Here is a 27,826-nt window from a genome sequence, read left to right on the forward strand (position 1 = left end):
GGCCGTCCACCACCACCCCCTGCCCCCGGAGCCAAGGTGAGCATTTTCTTTGTTTTTTTCTACTATTTTTCTTTGCTGTTTAGGTTTAATTAGGTTATTGATAGGTTTAGGTTAGTGGTTGGTTTAGGTTAGTGCTAGATTTAGGTTTAGATAATTAGAAGAAGAAAGTTGAAAAAAAGAAGAAGAAGTAGAAGAAGAGGAAAAAGGAAAAAAAGGAAGAAGAATAAGAAGAAAGTTGAAAAACAGAACAAGAAAGGAAGAAGGAGAAGAGGAGGAGAAGAAAGAAAAAGGAGAACAAGAAAAGAAGAGAGGTGGAGAAGAAGAAGATGGAAAGGAAAAGGAAGAATGCATCATTGTTTAATTGTAGAGGCTGATGATCGAAAAGTTGACCTTTCTTAGGAGTAGCATCTTCAAATAAGTAACCCTTCATGTCTTCAAATAAAATAATAGAACAACATAAAATACTATGGCGACAGAGGTCAATCAAAACTGTTTTGCATGTCCGCATGAGGAATCATCTGGACAGGATAGTTCTCAGGTAATTTCACTTCCATAGTATCATGGTATGGCTAATTTCAGACAAAGAATTTACCTGGATTATAATAAAAGGGCCAATTTCCATGGTAATTACTATTTTTATTTTGTATTAAGTAGTCCTGTCTGGTAAGAACCTATATATTTTTATCTATATATATATGATCCTCAGTCAAAGTAAAGATTGATAGTAGATCTATTAAGTGCCAAGTGCCTATCTACCTGTTGCAACTGAAATTGCTAGAAAATCCATGCTAACTACTGTCAGACATCTCTGTCATAGTTAGTAGTCTGAAGCAGGCTTTTTATAAAGAGCTAATTATTGCCATCTGTAAGTGAAGAATCAATACCTTTGTCAATAATCTCCATCTTCTTGTATCTATGTTATTTATGCCCTTAGGGAACAACGCAAGTGTTTGACCATGGTTCCATATCTTCTGGAAGATTCGATTTGGAATCGCTAGCATGGGAAAAGTGGTATGTTTTTACCAATGACAGGCGCACTAAGGAGTTTGTTAAATTCAATGGATTAGTTGCTAAGAAGAAGGCATACATTGAAGAATACTTTAAGAGGATTAGGGAGCTAAAGGCTTTAGAACAACAAAACCAACAAACTGAAATGAATCTAGAGTACAGTGGCGATGGTAGTGATAATGTTGTATGATAATGTTGTAAGGGTACTAATTGGTTTCTTCTGCTGCTTATCAGAGATGGGGGGAAGCAGCCACCGCCACTCTGCCTCACCGGAGTACGAGTTGGATGCTTTCGAGTTCTTTAGTATCATACTTGGGACTTCAGTATCAGCCATGAGGCAGGTATATAAAACGAGAGATCTCCCCTTCACCCATCTCATTATGATAACTCTGTTATTTGCTACATCACTCCTTGTCCCAAATTGCAGAGGCTGCCTGACACTTTTATGAACATGCTGGGTGAAGATCCGCCAAATAATGTGAAGCTCCGACAGGCCAGCAGCGGGGTTTGCAGGCTATGGGACGTGGAGTTGGTGATCGAGGAGGGCCACATGTACCTGTGCCGTGGCTGGGAGAAGTTCTACAGTGCCTATGACTTGCAGACCGGGTACTTTCTTCTCTTCAGGTACGACAACGATGCCACAATGCTCACCGTGAAGGCCTTCAACGCGACTATGTGTCGCATGCGCTATGCTGACGACGAAGATGCCAGTGTGTTCTGCCTCTTCTTATTCCTCTACATTTGGCTTTGTCTCACATTGATTGTTAACGGTCATTGTTGCATTTGGACAGGCAATGGGAGCAGGAGCAGCGACACTGGCTAAAGCCAAAGCAGCAGCGATTATGGCTGTAGCAAAAGCAACAGTGATTCTGGCTTTAGCGAAAGCAGCAGCGATTCTGGCAGCAGCAAAGACAACAAGAAGGATGATCCGGACTGGAGTGCGGGAGAAGAGGAGCAGAGTGGGGATGAGGAGCTGCAGGATGACGATGGGCATCAAGCTGAGGATGACCTAGCGCTGGTGGTGGCTGACCAATGGCAAGAGATGGTGGTGGCTGACCATGGGCAAGAGATGGTGGTGGCTCACCATGGGCAAGATATGGTGATGGCTGACCATGGGCAAGAGATGGTGGTGGCTGAGGATGACCTAGCGATGGTCGTGCCCGTCCTGCCTAAAGGTGGCCTCACGATGGTGGTGGTGCCTGACAATGACCACGCACCGGTGGTGGCGCCGGCGATCCCACAACTGGGCGACATGACCACGCCAATTGTGGTAGAAGACTACATCCCACAGCTGCCTCCACCGCCTCACCGCTCTTGGCGCATCAGGCTGAGGAAGGAGAAGGAGAAGAACAATGAGAACTGAACTATGTCAGGTATGTCAGATCTCCAAAATGATATATATATATATACTTAGTTACCTATGTTCTCTCTAATATGCTTAGTTACCTATAGGTTAGCTCCAAAATTACTTATGTTAGCACAAAATGATCAAGTTTACATAATAAGCTTATAGTCTTCTTCTTATTCTTCTTCTTTTCCAAAATGACATATGTTAGCTTCATTTTACCTAAGTTGGCTCTAATATGCTAACTTAGAGCTTATATGCTTAGTTTCCTATAGGTTAGCTCCAAAATAACTTATGTTAGCACAAAATGATCAAGTTTACATAATAAGCTTATAGTCTACTTCTTATTCTTCTTATTCTTCTTCTTTTCCAAAATGACATAGGTTAGCTTCATTTTACCTAAGTTGGCTCTAATATGCTAACATAGAGAGCTTATATGCTTAGTTTCCTATAGGTTAGCTTCAAAATTACTTATATTAGCACAAAATGATCAAGTTTACATAATAAGCTTATAGTCTTCTTCTTATTCTTCTTATTCTTCTTCTTATTCTTCTTATTCTTCTTCTAGTATTCTTCTAGTGTTCTTCTTCTTCTAGTATTCTTCTAGTCTTCTTCTTCTTCTTCTTCTTCTAACTTCTTGTTTATTATTTTGCAGATTTGATTTAATTCACGGAAGCTTGCATGGATGGAGTGCTTCTTTTCCATTTGTGTTTTTATTTTGTATCAATGTGAAACTTTTGTGAATTGATGGATAAGGTGTTGGTTGAACAATGTGAAACTTTTGTAATATGTAACGATGGAACTATGTGTTGGCTATGTATGTATATATGATGAAACTTGTGTGTTGGATATGATTGTTATATGGATGCTTGTTGTATATATGTGTGTTGGATATCTCATATGTGAAATAGTGACCTGAGATTAAGAAAAAACGAAAAAAATTAAAAAAATTGTTACTAATGGCGCACTTCCATGAGGTGCGCCATTAGTACACCAGATACTAATGGCGCACCTGTGGGATACTAATGGCGCACGTGTGGTGCGCCATTAGTATACCAGATACTAATGGTGCACTTGTGGTGCACCATTACTAAAATATTCTAGTGGCGTGGTACTAATGGCGCACCTGTAGTGCACCATTAGTAGCCAAAATAGGTGCGCCATTAGTAGGCCTTTTCCTAGTAATGTGCTGCAGACCACACTAGGCCAAGAAGTTATAATTTTCTACCACTTGCGTAAGGTGACTTGAGTAATGATTCCAAAGGCTTTTGATGAACAAAAACCTAATTACATGCACTTACACAAGGCCAAGTAATGGTACTAGTAGTTTTCTCTGTTCAAAGGTTCAAACCGCAGTATCGTCAGCAAAGACATCCTAAACAAATTCTCGCGGGCGTTTCACATCCGTTGTCCAAATAATTCAGGTGAATTCTATCCAGTTAATTTTTGTTGATATGCTATTATTCTTTAAAGAGCAATTACTTTGTCTTGCGATATTGTTTGTGCAGGATAATTATTCACTACAAGAGTGATGGTCGTGTCATGGATGTATAGCTCGCGCCACCATTCGCATGCGCTAGCATCTAACTGTGCAAGGATGCTCGACGGATGTATGTGCAAGCCACTGCTCTTGCGGCCCGGTTTACATCAACTTACCAGGACCGTGCCTGCGGATTACTCCATGTCTGCATCGGCTTATAATGCCACGACCGACTCATATATCTGTGCCCATGCTTGTCTTTGATGTTGCGGTCATTGCTACGTCTTGAGCTTGCGTTGGTTTTCCCCATAGAGGAAGGGATGATGCAGCAGAGTAGCATAAGTATTTCCCTTAATTTTTGAGAACCAAGGTATCAATCCAGTAGGAGGCCACGCTCAAGTCCCTTGTACCTGCACAAAACGATAGCTACTCGCAACCAACACGATTAGGGGTTGTCAATCCCTTAACGGTCACTTACGAGAGTGAGATCTGATACATATAATATTGTTGGTATTTTTGGTATAAAGATGCAAAGTAAAAAGTAAAAGCAAAGTAAAAAATCAAAGCAAGATTAAAGTGATGGAGACTGATATGATGAGAATAGACCCGGGGGCCATAGGTTTCACTAGTGGCTTCTCTCAAGAGCATAAGTATTCTATGGTGGGTGAAAAAATTACTGTTGAGCAATTGACAGAATTGAGCATAGTTATGAGAATATCTAGGCATGATCATGTATATAGGCATCACGTCTGTGACAAGTAGACCGAAACGATTCTGCATCTACTACTATTACTCCACTCATCGACCGCTATCCAGTTAAAAACAGAGTAACGCCTTAAGCAAGATGACATGATGTAGAGAGATAAATTCATGCAATATGAAATAAACCCCATCTTGTTATCCTCGATGGCAACGATGCAATATGTGCCTTGCTGCCCCTTCTGTCACTGGGAAAGGACACCGCAAGATCGAACCCAAAACTAAGCACTTCTCCCATGGCAAGAACTACCAATCTAGTTAGCCAAACCAAACAGATAATTCGAAGAGACTTGCAAAGATAACCAATCATACATAAAAGAATTTAGAGAAGATTCAAATATTATTCATAGATAAACTTGATCATAAACCCACAATTCATCGGTCTCAACAAACACACCGCAAAAAGAAGATTACATCGAATAGATCTCCACAAGAGAGGGGGGGAACTTTGTATTGAGATTCAAAGAGAGAGGGGCTAGGATGATGTAGAAGCCCTCCGTGATGACGGCCCTCTTCCGGCGGAGCTCCGGAACAGGCCCCAAGATGGGATCTCGTGGATACAGAAAGTTGCGGCGGTGGAATTAGGTTTTTGGCTCCTGTTCTGATCGTTTGGGGGTACATATGTATATATAGGAGGAAGGAGTACGTCGGTGGAGCACCGAAGGGCCCACGAGGCAGGGGCGCGCCCTAGGGGGCGCGCACCCCCATCCTCGTGACCTCCTCTTTGACTCCATGGAGTAGGGTCCAAGTCTCCTGGATCACGTTCGGTGAGAAAATCACGTTCCCGAAGGTTTTATTCCGTTTGGACTCCATTTGATATTCTGTTTCTCCGAAACACAGAAATAGGCAAAAAACAACAATTCTGGGCTGGGCCTGCGGTTAATAGGTTAGTCCCAAAAATAATATAAAAGTGGAAAATAAAGCCCAATATAGTCCAAAACAGTAGATAATATAGCATGGAGCAATCAAAAATTATAGATACATTGGAGACGTATCAGGCATCCCCAAGCTTAATTCCTGCTCGTCCTCGAGTAGGTAAATGATAAAAAAAGAATTTTTGATGCGGAGTGCTACTTGTCATAATTTCAACGCAAATCTTCTTAATTGTGATATCAATATTCAGATTCGAAATATTCAAGACAAAAGTTTATATTGACATAAAAATAATAATACTTCAAGCATACTAACAAAGCAATTATGTCTTCTCAAAATAACATGGCCAAAGAAAGTTATCCCTGCAAAATCATATAGTCTGGCTATGCTCTATCTTCACCACACAAAATATTTAAATCATGCACAACCCCGATGACAAGCCAAGCAATTGTTTCATACTCTAACTTTTTCAAAGCTTTTTCAATCTTCACGCAATATATGAGCGTGAGCCATGGATATAGCACAATAGGTGTGTAGCAACCAGACCTCAAACAGTCTGATCTCTGTGCTCCGGTGTCATCCCTGGATCAGTAATGCTGACACCACACAGTACTCGAAGGATTTATAGCAGAGTAGCAATCACACACTTATTACATCGAGTGTCTCAAAAGAGAACTTATTAAAATAAATATGGCTTAAGCCATCAAATAACGATAACATCGGAAGGCTTGGAAGATAAGAGAGTCCATCAACTCCAACGGCATCACCGAGTATAGAACCACGACCTAAAAACTCCTTAAACGTCATCTGAAAAGTCTGCAACATTAACGTTGCAGCCCGAAAACGGGTCAGCACATGGAATATGCTGGCAAGGTAACACGTAGAGAGTAATGGAATGCAACAACTATACTATATGCATATTTGGCTGGTGTAAAGCTCTATGGTTACAGTTTTTGCGTAAAGCCAATTTTTCCTTACTTCAAAGGAATAAAATTTTAATTACTATCAAGGTGGTTGTTAAACATTGAGAATGGTTGACAGCATTCTCAATCCCAATTAAGTAACATCATTAAAACCCAACAATATTAATTAAGGTAACATGATGAGATTCACATGATAATCCAAGTACTAGATACTCAAGATGTCCATAACCAGGGACACGGCTAACCATGATTAGTTTATTACACTCTGCAGAGGTTTGCGCACTTTTCCCACAAGACTCGATCGCCTCCGTTTGGTTTCTCGCACTTCATGGTGTTTGAGAAGACGTATGACCGAGACATAGTCTTTCAGAAGTGCTAGCACCTTACGATCGGGTAGACCGTACCACCTACATCCCCTACATCTGCTAGTCTACCACTGTAAGAGTTCGCACAACTTAGTCAACTATGCTAGAGCCCATAATAGCTTGTGGCTGCACACGGAAGTTTCTAGTATGAATAGTCTCATGATCCCTTTGAGCCTGGGTGGCGGTCCAAAAGAAAACAGGCAAGTCCTGGAATACCCAGGTGCCTCAGTCCACCCAGATGTGTGTTTAAGTTGCCACCTTAGATAAACCATTAATTATCAATCTCACATCAGTCATGGATATCACTCACCCAATCCACGTCTACTAGCATAGCATGGCATAATAAGCAAACATAGAAGTAACTCCCAAATGTTTGACAATAAACAGGCAATAGGTTCTACCTCATCTACTTCCCATCCCACAATTTAATTAGATCGTAATCATGCAACGTGTGAGGATTGATCTAATGCAATAAAACTGGGTAGTAGAAAAGGTATGATCAAATTGTTACTTGCCTTACCGATGATCCGAGAAACCTAACGATTCGAAGTAACAGGCGGCGCACTCCGGGTACTCTATCGCAGACAAACAAACAAGCATACAATAAGTACTCATCTAATGCACGAGTAAAACTCAAATAAGAGATCTAACCAGAAGGTTCAACTTAAGAACTCCTGTTGGCAAAAAGAATCAAATCGAACGAAGCAAAGAAAGTCAAACGGCGAAAGAAAACAACTTCGTTCTAGTAATCTGGATCTAAGTCCAATTTTACAGTAGCAAAAACTTGTTTAAGTTGATTATTCGGATAGAGGGTTTCGAGACAAAACTCCAGGCGCTTGAATCGCCTGATTCCGATAAACGAGCGAAAAGTTATACTAAAACGAAAATCGGATCAGAAATCGCGATCAGAAAATAGCCGCAGAAAATCCGACGAAAAAGAAAAAAAGACGAACGGATTAAATCGTTAATTAACCTAATCCGAAAGAAAAAAATAATAAAATAAAATAAAAAACTGAAAATAAAACCGACGAAAACCAATAGGTTTTAAAAAACCGACACGGATTTCGAGGCGGCGGCGAACCTCGGGCGACGCGCGTCGCGGCGGCGGCGGCGGCTCCGGCGGGCGGCGGGGCTGGTGGCGGCGGTTATGGGCTGGGGGCTCGGGTGCGGCGCTATTTAAGGGCGTCCCCCGGGCGGAGTCCCGCTCGGGCACGGCCCAAGGTCGGTTTCGTTTTTTTTGTTTTTTTTAATAAAAAGAAATACTAAACGGACTCCAAAAATCCCGAAATAATTTTTCCCGGGCTTCTAAAATCAAGCCCGACAAAGTGAACATTTATTTGGGCTCTAAATGCAATTTAGAAAAACGCGTATTTTTCCTAAATTCAAATAAAAACATCGAAAAACTCCTAAATAAATCTTATTTGATTTTATTATTAAATCCTCAATATTTCTATATTTTGGGAAAGTCAGTTTATTCCCTTTCTCATATTTTTAATAGAAATAATCGATGATAAAATAAGTAAAATCAAGTGATCCTATTTTCAAAATTTGAGAAAACTCAAATATGAAAATAACGAAATCCCCAACTCTCTCCGTGGGTCCTTGAGTTGCTTAGAATTTTCTAGGATCAAAACCCAAAAGCAAATAAAATATGATATGCATGATGATCTAATGTATAACATTCCAAATTGAAAATTTGGGATGTTACAAACCTACCCCCCTTAAGATGAATCTCGCCCTCGAGATTCGGGTTGGCTAGAAATTAGGTGAGGGTGGTCCTTGAGCAAATCTTCCTCTCGCTCCCAGGTGGCTTCATCCTCCGTGTGGTGGCTCCACTGAACCTTGCAAAACTTGATAACTTTGCTGCGGGTAACTCGGTTGGCAAACTCGAGGATCTTAACTGGTTTCTCCTCGTAGGTCAAATCGTTATCCAACTGAATAGTTTCCATAGGCACTGTGTCTCTCAATGGTATGTCAGCTATCTCCGCGTGACACTTCTTTAACTGAGAAACGTGGAACACATCATGAACTCCTGACAATCCTTCGGGCAATTCCAACTTGTAGGCCACTTCTCCCATACGCTTCAAAATTCGATATGTTCCTACAAATCGTGGCGCTAACTTCCCTTTAACTCCAAAACGCTTTGTTCCCCGAAGTGGAGATACTCGAAGATAAGCTTTGTCTCCAACTTCGTAAACTGTCTCCTTGCGTTTAGAATCTGCATAACTCTTCTGTCTGGATTGGGCTACCTTTAGCCTATCGCGAATCAATTTCACCTTCTGTTCAGACTCCTTAATCAAGTCAGGACCAAACAACTAGCGGTCTCCAACTTCGTCCCGCGACAACAGTGTCCTGCACCTCCTTCCGTATAAGGCTTCGAAAGGGGCCATCTTTAAACTAGTTTGGTAACTGTTGTTGTGAGAGAACTCTGCATATGGCAAATTTTTGTCCCAACTAGATCCATAATCTAGCGCACAAGCTCTCAGCATATCCTCCAAAATCTGATTTACTCTCTCGGTCTGCCCATCTGTTTGTGGATGAAAAGTTGTACTGAATTCTAGCCTGGTTCCCAAAGTTTCGTGCAACTGCTTCCAGAACTTTGAGGTAAACTGGGTTCCTCTATCTGATACAATACTTCTCGGAACTCCATGCAGACATACTATTTTGGTCATGCATATTTTTGCCAACTTAGCACTGGTATAAGTGGTCTTTACTGGGATGATGAGCTACTTTCGTCAATCGATCAACTACAACCCAAATCGAGTCATAGCCTGAACGAGTCCTGGGCAATCCCGTGATAAAATCCATGCCTAACTTATCCCACTTCCATTCAGGTATCGGCAATGGTTGTAACAATCCTGTTGGCTTCTGATGCTCCGCCTTTACTCTCTGGCATACATCACAAACGGCTACATACCCCGCTATATCCTTCTTCATTCCGGTCCACCAGAAAATATCCTTCAAATCCAGGTACATCTTGGTATTTCCTGGGTGAATTGAATATGGCGAGTCGTGTGCCTCTTGCAGTATCAACTTCCTGATCTTCAGGTCATTGGGCACATAAACACGGTCTTCAAACCATAGGGTGTCGTTCTCATCCTCACGAAATCCTTTAGCTTTTCCTTTGCTCAGTTTCTCCTTTATAGCGGCAATCTCTTTGTCAGCTTTCTGAGCTTCTCTGATTCTATCCATCAAAGTTGACTGAATCTCCAACGCTGCTACATAGCCTCTCGGAACTATTTCCAAACATAGTTCACGAAGATTTTCTGCTAACTCCCTTGGTATTTCTCCCGTCATTAACGTATTGACATGGCTCTTATGGCTTAATGCGTCAGCTACTACATTAGCCTTTCCGGGGTGATAATGCAATTTCATATCATAATCCTTAATAAGCTCCAACCATCTCCTTTGTCTGAGATTTAACTCCTTCTGTGTGAAAATGTACTTCAAACTCTTATGATCCGTGTACACCTCACAATGATTTCCAATGAGGAAATGTCTCCATGTCTTCAATGCATGCACTACGGCTGCTAACTCCAAATCATGCGTAGCATAATTCAACTCTTGGGGCTTCAGTTGTCTTGAGGCATATGAAACAACTCTCCCTTCCTGCATAAGCACTGCTCCAAGTCCTCGACGTGAAGCGTCGCAATACACCTCATAATCTTTGGTATGGTCTGGCAAAATCAACACTGGTGAGGTAACCAAGCGTTCTTCAACTCCTGGAAACTAGCCTCACACTGCTCAGTCCATATGAACTTGGTATCTTTCTTCAACAACTCTGTCATAGGCTTCGCAATCTTTGAGAAATTCTCAATAAATCTCCGATAGTATCCTGCGAGTCCAAGAAAACTTCGGATCTCTCCAACTGTTGTTGGGGCTTCCCACTTGGTCACGGTTTCAACATTAGCGGGATCTACTGCTATACCTTCTCCTGATATAACGTGTCCGAGGAATCCTACTTCCTTCAACCAAAACTCACATTTGCTGAACTTGGCATATAATAGGTGTTCTCTGAGCTTTCCAAGTACCAAACGCAAATGCTCCTTATGCTCCTTTTCGTTCTTCGAATAAACCAGGATATCATCAATGAACACTACGACGAACTTATCCAAAAACTCCATAAACACTTTGTTCATCATGTTCATAAAATAGGCAGGCGCGTTAGTCAGACCAAATGACATAACGGTATACTCATACAGCCCATACCTGGTGGTAAAAGCTGTCTTCGGAATGTCCAGTTCTCGAATCTTCAACTGGTGGTATCCTGATCGCAGATCGATCTTGGAAAATACCTTAGCTCCTTGCAATCGATCAAATAGATCGTTGATCATTGGTAGTGGGTACTTGTTCTTGATCGTTACTTCATTCAATCCTCGATAATCAACAACCATCCTTAACGATCCATCCTTCTTCTCCACTAGTAGTACTGGTGATCCCCAAGGTGAAGAACTTGGGCGAATATATCCCTTATCTAGTAATTCTTTAATCTGTTTCTTAATTTCCACCAAATCCTTTGCTGGCATCCTATATGGTCTCTTTGATATTGGCCCTGTGCCTGGCAATACCTCAATCAAGAACTCAATATCTCTATCCGGTGGCATGCCTGGCAACTCTTTTGGAAATACATCAGGGAAATCCCTTACCCACTGGTACTTCCTCCTGCACAACTCCTGTTAAGCAATTTACTTGAGTCCTCTTCGGCACATGTCGGGATACATACTTAATCCTTCTCCCTTCTGGTGTGGTAAGCAAAATTGACTTACTAGCACATTCAATATTCCCTTCATACTTTGATAACCAATCCATGCCTAATATCACATCCAATCCTTGAGATTTCAATACTATTAGGTCTGAGGGAAAAACATAGTTACCAATCCTTAATGGTAACCGATCACACCATAGACTAGCCACATACTCTACTCCAGGCGAGGTTACTAACATGGGTGACCTAAGGGCTTGGGTTGGTAGGTTATACTTATCCACAAATCCCCTTGAGATGTATGAATGCGATGCACCAGTATCAAAAAGAACGAGTGCAGTAAATGACTTAACCAAAAACGTACCTATTACTGCATCGGGCTGAGCTTCAACCTCCTCCATGCTAATGTGGTTCACCTGTCCCCTGTTGAAAGGGTTCGGCTTCTTCCCAGAACTTCCATTGCCATTTTGGCCTTCAGGACATTCATTTGCATAATGTCCTGGCTTCGAACACTTATAGCAAGTGACTTGGCTCAAGTCCTTCTTGGCTGGGGTTGAGGGGTTGGTGCGGTTCTGGCCATTGCTTCCTCCATTGCCATTACCATTCTTGGTGCCATTGTGATTGTGCGAGCTACCTACTCCATGGGTATGCTGAAAATGTCCTCCCGGTCTAGGGGTAAAACGTGGCTTCTGCTGAGCTCCTGAATTATACTTTCCTTGTCCATACTTCCTCTTGTGGTTCTCAATTTGCTGCTGCTTGCCTTCAATCATAAGAGCACGATCTACCAACTCCTGGTAGTTGTTGAAGGTTGCTACCATCAACTGCATGCTCAACTCATCATTCAGTCCTTCCAGAAACTTCTCCTGCTTAGCTGCATCCGTAGCAACGTCATCTAGGGCATAACATGCTAGCTTACTAAACTCCTCCACATACTGGCCAACTGTCCGTCCTCCTTGGAGTAAGTTACGAAACTCACGCTTCTTCATGGCCATAGCTCCTGCTGAAACGTGGGCAGTACGGAAAGCCTGCTGAAACTGGTCCCATGTGACAGTGTCGGCTGGGAAAGTGGCTGTGAAATTCTCCCACCATGATGCTGCGGTTCCTTCTAACTGATGTGCGGCAAACTTCACCTTCTCCGCATCTGTGCATCCTGCTGTGGTCAACTCCCTAGCTGTCTTGTGGAGCCAATCATCTACTACTATCGGCTCGGTGCTACTGGAAAACACCGGAGGATTCAGCCTAAGAAAACGGGCTAAGTGGTCAACAGGTGGTGGTGGTGGTGGGTTGTTGTTGTTGTTCCCCTGATTCTGATTCTGGACTAGCAACTGCATCAATGTGTTCTGCTGCTGGATCAACTGGGTGAGCTCCGGCGGAAAGGCAAATCTGGGGTCACGTCTCGGAGGCATCTGAGGGTTTAGAAAAGATGAGATATAAGAATAGAGGGGGTCTAAAGAGAAAACACTACCCATATGCACATGAGGCAAAAGCAAACAATTCACTTCATTCAAACAAACAAAGGCATACAATCGATCTAACTATCGCAAAGTGCTCGGACTACTATATTTACATGGTGGACTTCTACTACTGATGAGGTGGTCTACTAGAAATATTCTACGGTTGTTGACTCCATAATATCTGCTCCTACTTCATCAACATAATCATCATTGCTACTATCTTGTTCCGAGTCGGTGCCGCCGATGATGATGTAGTCTTCCGGGCTAATCTCCTTGGGTTCTTCGTCTTCATCTACTGGTGTCGGGCCCCCCATAAATATCGCTAACTTCATTGTTAGGTCGGCATTCTTATCCACTAGTACTTCAATTTCTTATTCATAATCTTCACGTGTAGCCTTGAGTTCTTCCTCCAATTCCTTGATTCTAGTCTTAGCCTTATTCTGATCTATCATGTCGGCGCACATCTGATTCTCCTGTCGTCGAATGTGCTGGTTTAACTCTTGGATAAAAGCTGCGATTGATCTATCCTTCCTGGTGCTGATCATCTCGCAGTGTTCATCTCGGCGCCCACAAATCTGGTATATAGTATCCTTAAGATCCTTGCGGTAGACTTCTCCAATGTGTCCCATGGTGATGTGAGCTGCCATACTCTTTCCTAGACTCCAAGTTGGTGCATCAAAAGAAAACTCTATGGGCTCAGTGACTGGCATGAACGTCCTTCCTGGAACTTGAACTTGAATCATCCAGCGCTCTTCATCAGGTAAAGTGGCGTTGTAGGTTCCCGTGAAGCTTGGTACTCCTAGGTTGAGGTATCTAGTGACTTCCTTCAAGTGGCGTCCAAAGGGTGTATCTTCATCCGGTTGCGTGAACTTGTTCCTTGCATCCGACATCCTAAAGAGTAGAAAAGATGAGAGGTCAGAAGAGAAGAGAGTGAGTAGTGATCTAGGTCTTTAGCTTAGTGGTCATGTCCTACAGTCAGCGTGTGCTCTAATACCATCTCTGTACCGACCAGACCTCAAACAGTCTGATCTCTGTGCTCCGGTGTCATCCCTGGATCAGTAATGCTGACACCACACAGTACTCGGAGGATTTATAGCAGAGTAGCAATCACACACTTATTACATCGAGTGTCTCAAAAGAGAACTTATTACAATAAATATGGCTTAAGGCCATCAAATAACGATAACAGCAGAAGGCTTGGAAGATAAGTGAGTCCATCAACTCCAACAACATCACAAAGTATAGAACCACGACCTAAAAACTCCTTAAACGTCGTCTGAAAAGTCTGCAACATTAATGTTGCAGCCCGAAAACGGGTCAGCACATGGAATATACTGGCAAGGTAACACATAGAGAGTAATGGAGTGCAACAACTATACTATATGCATATTTGGCTGGTGGAAAGCTCTATGGTTACAGTTTTTGCGTAAAGCCAATTTTTCCCTACTTCAAAGGAATAAAATTTTAATTACTATCAAGGTGGTTGTTAAACATTGAGAATGGTTGACAGCATTCTCAATCCCAATTAAGTAACATCATTAAAACCCAACAATATTAATTAAGGTAACATGATGAGATTCACATGATAATCCAAGTACTAGATACTCAAGATGTCCATAACCGGGGACACGGCTAACCATGATTAGTTTATTACACTCTGCAGAGGTTTGCGCACTTTTCCCCAAAAGACTCGATCGCCTCCGTTTGGTTTCTCGCACTACATGGTGTTTGAGAAGACGGATGACTGAGACATAGTCTTTCAGAAGCGCTAGCACCTTACGATCGGGTAGACCGTACCACCTACATCCCCTACATCTGCTAGTCTACCACTGTAAGAGTTCGCACAACTTAGTCAACTATGCTAGAGCCCATAATAGCTTGTGGCTGCACACGGAAGTTTCTAGTATGAATAGTCTCATGATCCCTTTGAGCCTGGGTGGCGGTCCAAAAGAAAACAGGCAAGTCATGGAATACCCAGGTGCCTCAATCCACCCAGATGTGTGTTTAAGTTGCCACCTTAGATAAACCATTAATTATCAATCTCACATCTGTCATGGATATCACTCACCCAATCCACGTCTACTAGCATAGCATGGCATAATAAGCAAACATAGAAGTAACTCCCAAAGGTTTGACAATAAACAGGCAATAGGTTCTACCTCATCTACTTCCCATCCCACAATTTAATTAGATCCTAATCATGTAATGTGTGAGGATTGATCTAATGCAATAAAACTGGGTAGTACAATAGGTATGATCAAATTGTTACTTGCCTTGGTGATGATCCGAGAAACCTAACGATTCGAAGTAACAGGCGGCGCACTCCGGGTACTCTATCGCAGACAAACAAACAAGTATGCAATAAGTACTCATCTAATGCACGGGTAAAACTCAACTAAGAGATCTAACCAGGAGGTTCAACTTAAGAACTCCGGTTGGCAAAAAGAATCAAATCGAACGAAGCAAAGAAAGTCAAACGGCGAAAGAAAACAACTTCGTTTTAGTAATCTGGATCTAAGTCAAATTTTACAGTGGCAAAAACTTGTTTAAGTTGATTATTCAGACAGAGGGTTTCGAGATGAAACTCCAGGCGCTTGAATCGCCTGATTCCGATAAACGAGCGAAAAGTTATACTAAAACGAAAATCGGATCAGAAATCGCGATCAAAACATAATCGCGGAAAATCCGACGAAAAAGAAAAAAAGACGAACGGATTAAATCATTAATTAACCTAATCCGAAAGAAAAAAATAATAAAATAAAAAAAACCGAAAATAAAACTGACGAAAACCAATCGGTTTTTTTTAAAAACCTGCATGGATTTCGAGGCGGCGGCGAACCTCGGGCGACGCGCGTCGCGGCGGCGGCGGCTCCGGCAGGCGGCGGCGGCTCCGGCGGGCGGGTGGGCTGGCGGCGGCCGTTATGGGCTGGGGGCTCGGGTGCGGCGCTATTTAAGGGCGTCCCCCGGGCGGAGTCCCGCTCGGGCACGGCCCAAGGTCGGTTTCTTTTTTTTAAAATTACGCTCGGAAGAAAAATAAAAAGAAATACTAAACAAACTCCAAAAATCCCAAAATAATTTTTCCCGGGCTTCTAAAATCAAGCCCGACAAAGTGAACATTTATTTGGGCCCTAAATGCAATTTTAAAAAACGCGTATTTTTCCTAAATTCAAATAAAAACATCGAAAAACTCCGAAATAAATCTTATTTGATTTTATTCTTAAATCCTCAATATTTCTATATTTTGGGAAATTCATTTTATTCCCTCTCTCATATTTGTAATAGAAATAATCGATGATAAAATAAATAAAATCAAATGATCCTATTTTCAAAATTTGAGAAAACTCAAATATGAAAATAACAAAATCCCCAACTCTCTCCGTGGGTCCTTGAGTTGCTTAGAATTTTCTAGGATCAAAACCCAAAAGTAAATAAAATATGATATGCATGATGGTCTAATGTATAACATTCCAAATTGAAAATTTGGGATGTTACAAGGTGGAATAGAATGGTGGTTGTGGAGAAGACAAAAAGGAGAAGATAGTCTCACATCAACTAGGCGTATCAACGGGCTATGGAGATGCCCATCAATAGATATCAATGTGAGTGAGTAGGGATTGCCATGCAACGGATGCACTAGAGCTATAAATGTATGAAAGCTCAACAAAAGAAACTAGTGGGTGTGCATCCAACTTGCTTGCTCATGAAGACCTAGGGCACTTGAGGAGGCCCATCATTGGAATATACAAGCCAAGTTCTATAATGTAAAATTCCCACTAGTATATGACAGTGATAACATGAGAGACTCTCTACTATGAATATCATGGTGCTACTTTGAAGCACAAGTGTGGTAAAAGGATAGTAGCATTGCCCCTTTTTATTTATTTTCTCTTTTTTGGGCCTTCTTTTTTTTCTTTGGCCTTTCTCTTTTTTTTAGGACAATGCTCTATTAAATGATGATCATCAAACTTTTATTTATTTACAACTCAATGATTACAACTTGATTCTAAAACAAGGTATGACTCTATATGGATGCCTCCGGCGGTGTACCAGGATATGCAATGAATCAAGAGTGACAAGTATGAAGAAATTATGAATGGTGGCTTTGCCACTATGTCAACTACATGATCATGCTAAGAAATATGACATTGATGAATGTGTCATGATGAACTAGATGGTGGAAAGTTGGATGGCAATATATCTTGGAATGGCTATGGAAATGCCATAATAGGTAGATATGGTGGCTGTTTTGAGGAAGGTATATGGTAGGTGTATGATACCGGTGAAAAGTGCGCGGTATTAGAGAGGCTAGCAAAGGTGGAAGGGTGAGAGTGCGTATGATCCATGGACTCAACATTAGTCATAAAGAACCCATATACTTATTGCAAAAATCTAGAAGTTATCAAAGCAAAGTATTACGCGCATGCTCCTAGGGGGATAGATTGGTAGGAAAAGACCATCGCTCATCCCCGACCGCCACTCATGAGGAAGACAATCAATAAATAAATCATGCTCTAACTTCATCACATAACGGTTCACCATACGTGCATGCTAAGGGAATCACAAACTTTAACACAAGTATTCTTTAAATTCACAACTACTCAACTAGCATGACTTTAATATTATCACCTCCATATCTCAAAACAATTATCATGCTTCAACCTTTTCTTAGTATTCAACACCCTCAAAAGAAAGTTTCACAAATCTTGAATACCAAGCATATTATTATTAAGCAAATTACCATGCTATTAAGAGACTCTCAAAATAATTTAAGTGAAGCATGAGAGATCAATAGTTTCTTTAAAACAAATCCACCGCCGTGCTCTAAAAGATCAAACTGAAGCACATAGAGCAAAATTATAACGCTCAAAAGATATAAGTGAAGCACATAGAGCAAAACTACTTAGCTCAAAAGATATAAGTGAAGCACATAGAGCAAAACTACATAGCTCAGAAGATATAAGTGAAGCACATAGAGTATTCTATCAAATTTTAATTCATGTATGGCTCTCTCAAAAGGTGTGTACAGCAAGGATGATTGTGGCATACTAAGACACAAAGACACAAATAATACAAGACGCTCCAAGCAAAACACATATCATGTTGGTGAATAAAAATATAGCTCCAAGTAAATTACCGATGGAAGTGGACGAAAGAGGGGATGCCTTCCGGGGCATCCCCAAGCTTTGACTTCTTTGTGTCCTTGGATTATCTTGGGGGTGCCATGGGCATCCACAATCTTAGGCTCTTGCCACTCCTTGTTCCATAATCCATCAAAAGATTTCACCCAAAACTTGAAAACTTCACAACACAAAACTTAAAGTAGAAAACTCGTGAGCTCCGTTAGCGAAAGAAAACAAAAGACCACTTCAAGGTACTGTAATGAACTCATTCTTTATTTTTATTGGTGTTAAACCTACTGTATTCCAACTTCTTTATGGATTATAAACTATTTTACTAGCCATAGATTCATCAAAATAAGCAAACAACACACGAAAAACAGAATCTGTCAAAAACAGAACAGTCTGTAGTAATCTGTAGCTAGCGCAAGATCTGGAACCCCAAAAATTCTAAAATAAATTGCTTGACGTGAGTAATTTATATATTAATGATCTTCAAAAATAATTAACTTAATAGCACTCTTCAAATAAAAATGACAGCAGTTCTCGTGAGCGCTAAAGTTTCTGTTTTTTACAGCAAGTTCAACAAGACTTTTCCCAAGTCTTCCCAACGGTTGTACTTGGCACAAACACTAATTAAACACAAAAAACACAACCAAAACAGAGGCTAAATAATTTATTTATTAAATAACAGCAAGGATAAATATTGGGTTGACTCCCAACAAGCGCTTTTCTTTAAAGCCTTATAGCTAGGCATAATATTTCAATGATGCTCACATGAAAGACAATAATTGAAGCACAAAGAGAGCATCATAAAACACGTGACAAACACATCTAAGTCTAACATAATTACTATGCATAGGCATATTATAGGCAAAAAAATTATCAAGACAACCAAAAACTAGCATATGCAAGGAAGCGGAAAGAAACAATAGCAATCTCAACATAATGAGAGGTAATTTAGTAACATGAAAATTTCTACCACCATATTTTCCTCTCTCGTAATAATTACATGTAGGATCATAAGAAAATTCAACAAAATAGCTATCACATAAAATATTTTCAACACGATCCACATGCATGCAAAGTTGACACTCTTCCAAAATAGTGGGATTAACATTAACTAAAGTCATGACCTTTCCAGACCCACTTTTATCAAAAACTTCATAAGATTGAACATTCTCCAAATATGTGGGATCTAAAGTTGACACTCTTCCAAACCCACTTTCAATAATATAGCAAACACTATTATCAATCTCATATTCATCATGGGGCTTAAATAAATTTTCAATATCATAAAAAGAATCACCCCAATCATGATCATTGCAACAAGTAGAGGACATAGCAAAACTAGCATCTCCAAGCTTAGGGTTTTGCATATTATTAGTACAATTGACATCAAGAGAGTTTATAGTAAAATCATTGCAATTATGCTTTTTATTCGAAGATCTATCATGAATCGCTTCATAAAGTAATTCATCACACTTTTCAGATTCACGAATTTTAAGCAAAACCTCATAAAGATAGTCTAGTGCACAAAACTCACTAGCAATTGGTTCATCATAATTGGATCTCTTAAAAATATTAGCAAGCGGATGAGGATCCGTCGATCTTAGATTCTCTATTTAGTAATAAATAAACAACTATTCCAACCATACGAGCAAACAAGAAACGGGCAAATAGAGAGGGAGGATATAGAGAGAGAGGGCGAATAAAACGGCAAGGGTGAATTGGAGGGAGAGGAAAACGGGAGGCAAATGGCAAATAATGTAATGCGAGAGATAGGGATTGTGATGGGTACTTGGTATGTTGACTTTTTGCGTAGACTCCCCGGCAACGGCGCCAGAAATCGTTGGTTTTCTCCGAAGAGGAAGGGATGATGCAGCAGAGTAGCATAAGTATTTCCCTCGGTTTTTGAGAACCAAGGTATCAATCCAGTAGGAGGCCACGCTCAAGTCCCTCGTACCTGCACAAAACGATAGCTACTCGCAACCAACGCGATTAGGGATTGTCAATCCCTTCACAGTCACTTACGAGAGTGAGATCTTATAGATATAATTTTATTGGTATTTTTGGTATAAAGATGCAAAGTAAAAAGTAAAATCAAAGTAAAAAAGCAAAGCAAGATTAAAGTGATGGAGATTGTTATGATGAGAATAGACCCGAGGGCCATAGGTTTCACTAGTGGCTTCTCTCAAGAGCATAAGTATTCTACGGTGGGTGAACAAATTACTATTGAGCAATTGACAGAATTGAGCATAGTTATGAGAATATCTAGGCATGATCATGTATATAGGCATCACGTCCGTGACAAGTAGACCGAAATGATTCTGCATCTACTACTATTACTCCACTCATCGACCGCTATCCAGCATGCATCTAGAGTATTAAGTTAAAAACAGAGTAACGCCTTAAGCAAGATGACGTGATGTAGAGAGATAAATTCATGCAATATGAAATAAACCCCATCTTGTTATCCTCGATGGCAACGATGCAATACGTGCCTTGCTGCCTCTTCTGTCACTTGGAAAGGACACCGCAAGATCGAACCCAAAGCTAAGCACTTCTCCCATGGCAAGAACTACTAATCTAGTTGGCCAAACCAAACGGATAATTCGAAGAGACTTGCAAAGATAACTAATCATACATAAAATAATTCAGAGAAGATTTAAATATTATTCATAGATAGACTTGATCATAAACCCATAATTCATCGGTCTCAACAAACACACCGCAAAAAGAAGATTACATCGAATAGATCTCCACAAGAGAGGGGGAGAACTTCGTATTGAGATTCAAAGAGAGAGAAGAAGCCATCTAGCTACTAACTATGGACCTGAAGGTCTGAGGTAAACCACTCACACTTCATCGGAGGGGCTAGGATGATGTAGAAGCCCTCCATGATGACGGCCCTCTTCCGGCGGAGCTCCGGAACAGGCCCCAAGATGGGATCTCGTGGATACAGAAAGTTGCGGCGGTGGAATTAGGTTTTTGGCTCCTGTTCTGATCATTTGGGGGTACGTATGTATATATAGGAGGAAGGGGTACATCGGTGGAGCACCGAGGGGCCCATGAGGCAGGGGGTGCGCCCTAGGGGGCGCCCCCACCCTTGTGACCTGCTCTTTGACTCCTTGGAGTAGGGTCCAAGTCTCCTGGATCACGTTCGGTGAGAAAATCACGTTTCCGAAGGTTTTATTCCGTTTGGACTCCATTGGATATTCTGTTTCTCCAAAACACTGAAATAGGCAAAAAAACAGCAATTCTGGGCTGGGCCTCCGGTTAATAGGTTAGTCCCAAAAATAATATAAAAGTGGAAAATAAAGCCCAATATAGTCCAAAACAGTAGATAATATAGCATGGAGCAATCAAAAATTATAGATATGTTGGAGACGTATCAGTCATCTTTACTGTCCGCCCTGCGGTCCGGTCTATTCCAACAATTCTGGAGCAAATCATATTATATTATCAGCCTCCTCCTGCACCGGATAGCTCAATGGGCAAGCGCACAAGTCGCCGCCATTATAGTTTGGTTAACTTCAAATAGCCAGTTGGGTTGAACCATTGGCCGAGTTACTGATACAGCTCATATGAGATCATTTATAACACGGCGAAGTCGACCTCAACCTTCTATGGATTCACATTGCGTTATCAACGCCAAAGATATACAATGAGTATTACGAGGGTCATCAACTTGCCACCTTGCCTCCATCTTCAACATATTCTAGCATTCCGCCGATTCAACTATATGTCGGTTTATATCACGGTCAAGTATGGAGAATCTCAAGACAACTCCTCGAGTCATCTTAAGACTCGGGGGCTACAATGATATGACTCAGCAACTCTTGCCAGTTTCAGCAAATTCAAGAAGCCCAAGACGTTGAAGGGGAAGATAACCCGGTCTCGGAGGCTGCTGCCGTATTGATGAAAATTTAAATGACGTGAGAAAATTTTTGGCTCAAAATGAAGATTCCGGTTAAAAATCCGGTACAAGAGACATCTCTCTCCCATAAAGCTTTGAAGCTTTCAATATACAGTTTAACATCCGGTTCAAAAAGAATCCATATCTCGCAAAGTTTGAGTTCTCAATAAAATTAAAGGTTGCCAAAGAGAGCTTGCTGCCATGATGCGCGGTTCAAACATGGGTATCCTGCCTTATTGGCTCATCTTATTGGTCACTTGGGGGCTTCCTGCTCAATGAGCATAGCTTTGCTTACCCTCTTGCTCCGGCTTACATGCCTTAACAAATCATTTGGAGGCTTGATGCCCGAGTTACACGAACCAAAGAGAGTTTGTTGCACAACACAACTCAAACATAGGTACCCAGTGAGCACAGCTCAAAAATATATCACTTGGGGGCTTCCTGCTCATCAAGAATAGCTATGACTACCCTTGTTAATTCGCCTTATATGCCTGAAATAAAATGTTACTTGGGGGCTCTTTGTTCAACGGACAAGAGTTTTTATGACCCTTGTAATAGGCTTAAAAGCCAGGCTTGGAAGCAAGGTAGGCTTCAAACCCGGGTTATCCTGCCTTTTTAAGTCTGCCACTCCGCCCAGGTAGTCCTGGAACGATCCACCGTAATTTTGACAAGTCATTCTTATACATACCCTGAACTTGTCAAAGTTAAAACGACGACTGGTTATGTGAGGTCCGGCTTATAAGGTTTGTATGAATGTCTAACTCAGTGGCTGTGCGCCCTTGAAAGCACTTTATTTTTTAAGCCTGGCCACCTATGAAAGCCTTGATTTTTTTATTTAATTTGAACATTATTTTAGGTTTCTCTCATGTGAACATATTAATATATGATTAAAAACCGATGAGGGCTATGATGCCTTCTGGTTCATACATGAAACTACCCGGTGTTTATTAACCTGGCCTAGCTTTGGACTATAAGTCGCCAGTGTATGAAGATCTTAAGCGTTGTGCTCTAAGTTTTGGGATATTACCCCTTGCTGCATACGGTGTTGTAAACCGGCAGTATGAATTTGTGGATAGGGCGTTGTGCACTCAGTGGTTATGCGCCCTTGAAAGCAGTTGATTTTTTAGGCCTGGCCACCTATGAAAGCCTTGATTTTTTATATTTGATTTGAACATTTTTTTAGGTTTCTCCCATGTGAACATATTAATACATGATTAGAAACCGATGAGGGCTATGATGCCTTCTGGTTCATACATGAAACTACCCAGTGTTTATTAACCCGACCTAGCTTTGGACTATAAGTCACCAGTGTATGAAGATCTTATATACTTGGAAGCGTTGTGCTCTAAGTTTTGGGATATTACCCCTTGCCGCATACGGTGTTGTAAACCAGCAGTATGAATTTGTGGATAGGGCACTGTGCTCTACATCCTTGGGTTGTTACCCTTACTGCAGGTGGCATGTTAAGCCGGTGGTATGGACTAATTTGACAGGCCATGTAACCTTGATTATATGACTCATCATTGAGCATCTTTGAGTTGGATAACCCGCCCTGATAGCGGACTTTAAGTCGCCAGGATATTTTTCCTTGAGCAATCAAAATGATGATATTTCATTACTCCGGGTTGATACTGGCACCGGATTATAATTATCAAAGTATGACCGTGATATTAATCTACAGGTATGTCTTTTAGTAATGGTAGAATATTTTGGGTTTGATAAACTGCCCTGGCTTTAGACATTAAGTCGCCAGTATATTTTGAATTGCGCCATTGGAATCTTGCGCTTATAAATCATTGGATTGTTACCTTCACTGAGCATGGCAATGTAAGCCGACAACATAAATTAATCCTACAGGTACGTTTTCCTGGTTATATGAATATGCGAGGTTTGATAACCCGCCCTGGCTTTTAACTTTAAGTTGCCAGTATGTTTATGCTTGAATGGCCTTAATGCTAGTCTTTTCCATAATTGCACAAGACTATATTATGTTTGGGTTGTTACCCGCCCTGGCTTTTGACGTTAAATCGCCAGGGCATATGTTGCTTAAACTCTGTGCAGGATTTGCAGAGCCATGACTTATATAAATGATTAAGTTCAAGCCCATCATCAAAGATTGAAATTGGTGTTTCAAAGGTGTTATCAATTATTGATTTTTACAAAGGCTATAAGCCGTCAGGTTACAAAAATCCCAGATTACAACGGATTGGCATTAAGTCGCCATCGGCCAAGAGCCACCGAGTATTTACACTTCGGATTTACTTGTCAACCGATAAGGTATTCACATCTTTAATAGCCAAACTTGGCTGGTTTGTCATGATGATATTGAATGATTAAGGTTTTCATACGTGATTATATTATTCAAATCTTGAATAGCCAACCTGGCTGGATCTTTATTATGGTTATCAATAACCAGTATTATGATTGAGGTTTTGAAACTCACTTTAGTGCAATGGCTATTATTTTATCAATGGATATGATTTATTTTACAATGGAAGGTTTAGTCCCGAGTCGCTGCAGGCTTATGACCTGGCACTTGGGGGCTACATTATTCAAGTGGAGATTATGTCAAATATGCAAGTCCCATGTCACTGCCAGCATGCACCATGGCACTTGGGGGCTAATGCAAAGTCATTTTTACTTGACTTATTGAAGACTCGACTCATCACATCGTAATGAGCCGACCCTTGGGGGCTACCAATGGCTCCTGTCAACAATTCAAGGTCCACTACTCAGTTGGTAAAGTATAAGGCTCTTCACCTTGTGGACGTGGCTTCGAGCCCCATGGTGAGGATTACATCTTATGATATGAAGTATATATAAAGTCTCAGCTCAGTATTATCTTACTAAGCCGGCCCTTGGGGGCTACACTAGTTGAAATTTTTATGAGCATAAGGTGATTACAAGTCCTAGGTTGCTGCAAGCATGACAACGCGACACTTGGGGGCTACATATGTGGAATATTCAGAGATGAGCAAATCGGATTTCTTCAAGGTTGTGACATTTATACTCAAGCAATTCTTAAGTTATTGCTACGCTACCTTCTTAAGACTTGGGGCTACAAGTGATATGCATATAAGAGGTACATTTTCAAGCTTGATGTTAACTATAATTATGACCCGGAGTCATCAATTTTATGAGCTGACAAATTTTGTTAATGATATACCGGCAAGTTTGACTTCTTCAGGCCGGTTGAAAATTAGATGAGTATTTCAAGACCAATCTTTCCCTAATAATAAAGCACGAGTTGAATCTGTCGGGTTTACCGTCGTGGCGTTTTTGGAAGACATTCCCTGTGGTTTTTGAAAATTGAACCCATAGTCCGTATTTAAGTGGACAGGGAAAACAATTCGATTTTGCAAATTAGCCCCTGCACTTTGTAAGAATTACGCTCGCGCTCCTTTCTTTATCTTATCCACCGACAGCTCCTACGACCTGAGCTTCCCTGCCGCCCCGGCTGTGACGGCAGCTTCTTGGAGCAGATGGACGCGTCACCGCCGCACTGGGCCGTCGCGCCCTCCACCCCCACGGGGTCAACGAGGTCCTGCCCCGCCGTAGCCGGTGTGGCGCCTCGGGTGACCGCTCCGGGGTCGTCGTACAACCTAGTCATCGTGCCCTAGCGCTCCATCAACCCTCCCTGCGACGAGACCCCCGGCGCCACCAGCAGCTTCGAGCTCTTCTATGACGACGGCACCGGATCCGGCCTCCGCCCGTTGCCCGAGACCATGTTTGACTTCCTCATGGGGTCCAGACTCGAGCGGTTCCTCAAGAAGCTCGCCCAGAGCGAGGCCGGCGGCTTCAGCGCCGTCCGCCCCTGTGACAACCCGCCGGATTGCAAGGCCGCCATCAAGATCATGCCCACCGTCTTCGTCACCACCTGCGCTGATTCCCACTTCTTAGTTTGCAAGGAGGCCTTCGAGCTGGGCGACTAGGCCAAGGAGATGCCCCACAGCCACATGTACCACTAGGACTGCATCCTGCCGTGGCTCGTGCTGCGTAACTCGTGTCTCGTGTGCCGGCACAAGCTGCCCACAGATGTGGTGCGGCCTGCTCCATTGATTGACCTCAGTGCCGTCGACGACCAGGGCAGCAACATCGGGGCTGAGGCTGGCAGTGAGGAGGAGACGATGGTTGGGTTTACGATTTGGTGGCTCCCTGGTGGAGGCTTTGATGTTAGGAGGTTCGCTGGTGGCAGGAGGGCCGATGAGAGGGATCTCTCCTCCCAGTTGTCTACACTGAGGTGGATGGGGGTTTCAACAATGGTGATGCACTGAGGAAGATCTCATGGTCATCGAGAGGGAGCCGTTCGTCACAGAGAGGAGTTAGCAGATGCATGTTCGACAACATGTTTGCTTGCTTTGGACACACCCATCCTCGAGGTTGGAGTGGAGCTCGGTTTTCACCCGTGGACTCAGTAGCCAGAGCACAAGCTGGAGATCCCAGGATAGCCACGCGGATGCGGTCGCGAGGTGATGACTGCATCCCGAAGTGGGGAATATGACAATTGGATGTTGGAGAGCCGCAGATGTTTGCTTCAGCTTGATGTTTTCTATATGAGTTGAGAGATAAAGAGGATTTGTACGTAGAGTGCAAATTGCGTGCTGAGTTGTACATAGAGTAGCAGAATTAGAGATGTTGCAATGCAAATGTCCTCCAGTTTACGCATTCAGGATGGTCTTCTTGTTGCATTTTGGAGTATCATTCAGCAAGACAAGTTTTGTTACTGATGCACACATCTGGATAGTGAGCACTTAAATTTTTGGTAGCACTCAATTGTTTCTTCGAATCCCATCTCGCTCAATGCAACGGGGGTTGCTCCATTGTAACCATCACTTGTTGGAAGGTTCAGAGCATAGCAAGGATTCAATAAAGCATCACTCAAGATATTTTCTGCTCTCCAATTGAATATTTTCTGCTCTTCAATTGGAAATACACGGCAAGAAGCAATGGCAAGCAGCAGCAGCGGTGGCAAGCAGAGGCAGGCTGCTGCTGTGTCGTGATTGAGGTTAAGTGTAGAGGGAGATGCGGGGTGGGCTGGGGTCCTAATCATCTGTATCACCGATGCTCTGGCTATCGCCTCACGATTATTGATTGGTGCTCCCGCCCCATCTATGTTGGTCAGTGGCTATGCTAGCAGATTACTAATCATATGAGATTCAGACAAAGTGCAGACTACCAATTCCATGGGCTGGAGAAGGACACAAACGGCTGCAAGATCCAGAAGAAAGGGAGAATAGCGGCAGATTACTAATAAATAATTCGAAGTGTAGACCACGTTGGCAGATTGCTATCACGTTTGCTGATTACTAATACACGTTCACTGAAATGTATAAAAGGGGATGTATCTAGATGTATTTTAGTTCTAGATACATCCCTTTGTGTCCATTTCGATGACAACTATTTTCGGACAGAGGGAGTACAATTTATCATGAGGCAAAAAAAATTGTGTGTGCGCTACTACTGCTTATAGGGAATAGAGAATACAGATAATGTTGCAGATTGTATATCAATGAGAACTTTTAATTCTTGCAGTTGCTAATGCACTGGAATTTTAAGTTTGCTTTGGATATTTCACAAATAACGTTCAATTCAAAGAGATGGACATAGCTAAGGAAACAACGCAGTATCCAAGGTGAGATCCCACTTCATTCAAATTCCTTCTCACTATGATAGATAGATGGACATAATCTTTTCAAATTTTAATTATTATCTTGCGTAGGTGTGGCTCATTGACGGGTGTGCGCAGCCGAAATCACTGCCTCAAGATTGCTAACGTTCAAACGCATTGTGATTAGAGGAGAACCTGACCATCGACAACAAGGTGGAAACCAAGTTAAGTGGTGACACGGGTGCGATGCCGTCTCAAAATAGAGGACATGGA

At 41.9% G+C, this 27,826-nt stretch overlaps 1 pseudogene; it reads left to right on the plus strand.

Annotated features, from left to right (window-relative positions):
• The first annotated feature begins 506 nt into the window (after positions 1 to 506).
• Positions 507 to 27,826, plus strand: LOC119315851 (annotated as a pseudogene).

Source organism: Triticum dicoccoides, chromosome 6A, assembly GCF_002162155.2.
Source record: "Triticum dicoccoides isolate Atlit2015 ecotype Zavitan chromosome 6A, WEW_v2.0, whole genome shotgun sequence".
Lineage (NCBI taxonomy): Eukaryota > Viridiplantae > Streptophyta > Magnoliopsida > Poales > Poaceae > Triticum > Triticum dicoccoides.